Here is a 5,871-nt window from a genome sequence, read left to right as displayed (position 1 = left end):
ACTATACCTTTCTTATGGTACACACCATACTGCTTTTTGAATTAGGGCTACTAGACTGCCACTAGATGGGAACTCTTCATGAAGTCCACAACTTAGCTGTCTGTATTTGCTGAGGGATGAAGCACAGTGCCTTGAACATAACAAGTGCTCTATAAATAACCCCTTAGTTCAATACCAGTAAGTTACCTACCAACTTAAAAAACTGATGTATCAATTAATAGATCAACTTATATTTGAGTGTCCAGAACAATGCTCCAGTTATTCTAGGTCCTATCTTAACAACAACAATAAAGAAGAAGGCAAAGCACCCCTGGTTTCAAGAAACTTCCAGCCCAATGGGAAGGCAAAGCTATAGCAAATGAGTCAGATAAGTGTTAAGCTGTGACACTCATATAACAGAAATAGAAGGGAAGAGAAATAGAAGCATAGATTGGAACACAAAACGACCTTTAAGTAGGATCTCCTCTCTAACCAGAGACTACATCCTCAATGTCCTCCTGCCAATCTTCCCCCAACTCCCACACACCCGGCCTGACAAGTACTGCTTCAGTTCAATCCACTTATCAACCAACCTATTGAGCCCTTCCTGTGTGAGGAAAACCACAGTCTACTAAAGAAAAGCATAAACCATCTCTAGAGAGTGGTCCTAGTGAGAAGATTGATGGATTCCAGGTTATTCCAGAATTTCAAATCTACTGTGACTTAGACTTTGGACAGATTCCCATCTCTTCTGTTTGAGAATTTGTCCTTATCCCGTCCTTTCATTGATTCAGCACACCAGCCATCAATTCCACAAATAGGAGATTTCAATCTAGAAAGAGAAATAAATCATGTATATACACAATCAAACTAAAGTAAGAAGGTGCTAGTTGCCTTATGAGAGCTGCAGATGAAGTGCTATGAGATCTCTTCTAGCCAGGAGAAGTCAGTAAGAGTTCCATCAACAAGAAAGAATATGTTTGGCCTTAGGAGACAGATGGCAATGGAATAGGCAGAAATGATGGGGAAACAAGACAATCAAAGATTGTTATAGATTAAAAATTCTATATATACTCATGTGTGCGTTTGCACACACACATACACACAAAAGAGTTATATCGATTTTGTAGGAGGACAGGGATTCAAGTTAAAGACACAAATATAAACTTGGAACATAGCGCAGAGGGAAATGGACTTAATTGTTGAGATAAAAGGGAGCAAATGAAGTTTATAAAGAGGGGAAGTTACATGTTACCACCCAGTTTTTAGGTGCATGTGCCAAATAAGAGAATGGCTATTTGATGAATCTTCTATCTAATACTTTCTTAAATTTTGAATATTCAAAACAGGTACATTCTCTAAGTACACTCCTATAAAGGAGTAGCTTTATAGTAGCTTTTCCTTTTAGAAAGGCTTTTATTGCTTGTGCTATGGTGGTACTGGAATGTTCCCACTCTGTCTTGGCTGTGTCATGTCGTCAACCTAAGAATAGATGCTAATTAACAAGGTTATTTCTAACTCACATTGTTAAAAGAGAGGAAAACAGTGATGAAACACATATAGAGTATCAAATTAACCAAGGATGGAACAAAATTCAAGCTCAAAATTCCCACCTCACAGATACTCAATTCACTAAATAGTCTCCTTTTTTTTGTAAATCAGATAGTCATTATCCAAATTTCCTATCCCTGACGTGATAATATAGTGTGATGAGACATGCCCCAACAGAACACAAATTGACTTTTGGAGCCTAGATGCTACATGGAGTGTGTGTGGATGGTAAAGCAAATATCTCACTCTATTATCTGTTGTCTCTGAACCAACAGATTACATGGTTCACTGACTAGCTGAATAACTTTTAGACAGTTTGCTCATATCTATTTACACATATTCCACAGAAATATATTAACAACTGAGGAACAGCTGTAAAAATTATATGGCAAGATAGAGAGATGAGAGCAACAATCTGTCCATGTACATTTCTGTGGAGAAGATGAAAGTTTTACATGGTACAGGAAATAGGGAAGAACACACATATGCCCATTTGTATGTTGTCACCACTACAGTGTGAATTCCATATAGCAATAGAGGCAATAGAAGAAAGCACATCATAAAGTCTCCTGTAGACTGCTTACGTCTATTTAAGATACTACTACAACATATATTATTTACAACAATGGGTTTAAGATTTCTGTTTGTACTCTAAAATATTTTACATGACAATTATGTCTCTTCATTAAGAAAGCCACTGCTCATATTCATTCAATAAACATAGAAATAATGAAAGTTTTCTGGCTTATACTTTTACTTAAATATTTATTCTCAAGTCAGAATTCAATTTTAATCTCCTCTCCAAGTCACATGTATCTCATACCCAAAGATATTGTTAATAGATATAAGAAATTGGCTACAACAACTCTGTCACTAAGTATTTTGCTTTAAAATTAGTAATAATGTTGAGTAAAACTTCGTTCAGATAAATTCTACTTATCATTCCATAAATTTCCTGCTGAATTTATATAGGAAAATAGAGGGCTGGATGGCATTGGGATTGTGTTGTCCTAATATTTATCAGAGAAAAGGCTCCATGGATGTATAAACACTGACTACGATATCTCCTTCTAAAGATTCAAACACTTCACTCTCTTCTTCTAGAAGTACTATCTTCCTTTGATGCCCAGGATGCTCCAGACTCCCCTTGTTTTATCCTTTCTGGCAACCCTTTCTCAACCTCCTTTGCAAGCCTATCCTCTTCTAAAGGTATGAAATATTGGAGTTCTCCATGTCTAGTAATTGGTTCTTTGTTTAGTACACTCTCTAATTAACCATATCCAATTTCATTGCTTTACTTAGGTCTGATAACTCCAAAAAAGTATATTTGCTTGGTGCTCCAGATGCATATATACATTTCCCAGCTGGCAGCACTGTTCAAATACCTCCTCCAATCCAATGTGTCCAAAATCCCCTTGTAGCTCAGTTGGTATAGAATCCACTTGCAATGCAGAAGACCCCACCCCAGTTTGATTCCTGGGTCAGGAAGATCCACTGGAGAAGGTATAGGCTACCCACTCCAGTATTCTTGGGCTTCCCGTATGGTTCAGCCAGTAAAGAATCGCCTGCAATGCAGGAGACCTGGGTTCAATCCCTGGGTTGGGAACATCCTGTGGAGAAGGGAAAGGCTACCCACTCCAGTATTCTAGCTTGGAGAATTCCATAGACTTTATAGTCTATGGGGTCACAGAGAGTCAGACACAACTGAGCGACTTTCACTTTCAAAATCCCCAAAGCCCCAGTTCCAACCCTAACCTTCCTTCAGTTCCCTATCCCAGGGATGACACCATCATCCTTCAAATTAGACAAGACAGAAGAACCCTAGCAAATATGTTTGACACCTTGATCTTACCACCAATATCCAATCTATCTCAAACTATATTTTTACTCTTTTCACTCTTTCATTTCTTTTTACTCATTTTATTTCATAGTCTGCTATTATTTCCACCACCATTATGATAGGCTATCTCCCAATGGATTCTACAGTAACTTCATAACTAGTTTCCCCAATGAATTCCCTATAGGGTAGTAAAAATCAGATTTGAAAATGTAAATCTCATTTGTTAATCACCTGCTTAAAAACTCATCAAAGCTTCCCATTGCTCTTGGGACAAAGACTAAAATCCTTAACAAGGCTAGGCTTACGTTGGCCCCTGTCCTCTCTTCAGGATATCTCATGCCCCTTTCTGTCTCACTTGTTCTCCAGCCAAGCCTTCTTTCGCTTACTTATACCTGTGATGCTGCTCCCACTCAGCTTTAGAAGCTTTGTATACACTGTTCTCTCTTCTAGACTATTATCCCCACCCTTCTATTTTCTTTATTTCTACATATCCTTTAGATTTCAACTCAAGCATCACTTCCATGGGGAAAAAAAATCCTCTGACCATCTCTCCCTCCATTCCATTACATGCCACCCTAGACTGAGTCAGGGTTCCTTATACTTTCTGAGAACGCCCAATGTGTTTTCCTTTTAGAACACACCAAAGTCAGGTGTGTTATTATTTGATTAATTTCTAACCTCTCCTCCATTTCTCCATGAGCTCCACTGGGTCTCAGAACCTCAGTCCTCTTGCCTAACCAATGTGTCCTCTGTGTCTGACATAGCACCCAGCTCAAAGTGAACATGTGACAAAAGTGAAATGGAGTGGCACTATGGAGAACAGTGTGGAAATTCCTTAACAAACTAGAAATAGAACTGCCATACGACCCAGCAATCTCACTGCTGGGCATACACACCAAGGAAACCAGAATTGAAAGAGACACGTGTACCCCAAAGTTCATCACAGCACTGTTTACAATAGCCAGGCCATGGAAGCAACCTAGATGCCCATTGGCAGATGAATGGATAAGAAAGTTGTGGTACATATACACAACGGAATATTACTCAGCTATTAAAAAGAATGCATTTGAATCAGTTCTAATGAGGTGGATGAAACTGGAGCCTATTATACAGAGCCAAGTAAGTCAGAAAGAAAAACACCAATACAGTATATTAACGCATATACATGGAATTTAGAAAGATGGTAATGATGACCCTATATGCAAGACAGCAAAAGAGACACAGATGTAAAGAACAGACTTTTGGACTCTGTGGGAGAAGGCGAGGGTGGGATGATTTGAGAGAATAGCATTGAAACATGTATATTATCATATGTCAAACAGATTGCCAGTCCAGGTTGGATGCATGAGACAAGTGCTCAGGGCTGGAGCACTGGGATGACCCTGAGGGAGGGGAGGGGAGGGAGGTGGGAGGGGGGTTCAGGATGGGGACACATGTACACCCATGGCGGATTCATGTCAATGTATGGCAAAAACCACCGCAATACTGTAAAGTAATTAGCCTCCAATTAAAATAAAATAAAATAAAATTCTTCCCTCCCCCAGAAAAGAAAGAAATGGAGTGGCAGAAGATGAATCTGAAAAGATAGCATGGGCTAGTTTATGAATAAGATAGACTTATAACTGACTCTCCTATTTGCCATCTGTTCCCACTCTTTATTTGCCTCTGGAATAATCATCCTAAAACTCAAGAAAGTAGAAGAAATTTACAGGTTATAAAGTACTCACATTAAAATTACCCTATTGCTTATTATTTCACTCAAAAAACTTTGACTTTCACACCAAGGTTCTCCATGATCTGACTTCAACCTATTTTCCCAGCTTCTTCTAATACTGCATTTAACTGTAAACACAGTGCTTCAGCTATACTGCATTACAGAAGGTAAGATAGAATGCTAGACTGTGATACAGTAAGACAGAGTAGGCAAAATAAGCAATTTATGTAGCTCCTCAGAAATGTGCACACCTTTGTTCCTTTACCGTGCCTTCAACCTCAGTGCTTCATCTTTGCCAAGGTAGGACTCAAAATCCACTTCCTTTAAGCTTTATACTTTGTATTAATTATAAGCAGTTACATAGATTTTCCTTCTCCTCTGCCATATTATAAAAGCCTAGTGGGATATTTTATTCATCTTTGTACTCCTACAGTGTCTAATATATTGCTGGGCACAGAAGTGACTCTCAAAATGAGCTGAACTCAAGTCTATCACTGAGATGAACTAAGTCCTTGGATAATTGTGATTAGGTAGGGAAAAGGTAACAAGTGGAATGGTAAAAACACAGGCCCCAAGAAGAGAAACATAAGAAGCATTTCATATTACTTAAAGTTCCCAAGGCTAAAATTTATATATTAAACTCGTTTCAACATTACAAAGTCAAGGTGAAATGATATTAATTTCTTTCATTGATTTTTCAGGTTCTGTAAGTAAATATATTTCAAACTATTTCCACAATTCAAACATTATCTTTTGGGCCTAGGAGCATATTCTAGTACCATAAAAG

This window comes from Odocoileus virginianus, chromosome 5, assembly GCF_023699985.2.
Source record: "Odocoileus virginianus isolate 20LAN1187 ecotype Illinois chromosome 5, Ovbor_1.2, whole genome shotgun sequence".
NCBI lineage: Eukaryota > Metazoa > Chordata > Mammalia > Artiodactyla > Cervidae > Odocoileus > Odocoileus virginianus.
The sequence above is the reverse complement of the archived record's forward strand: the minus strand, read 5'-3'. Positions refer to the sequence as shown.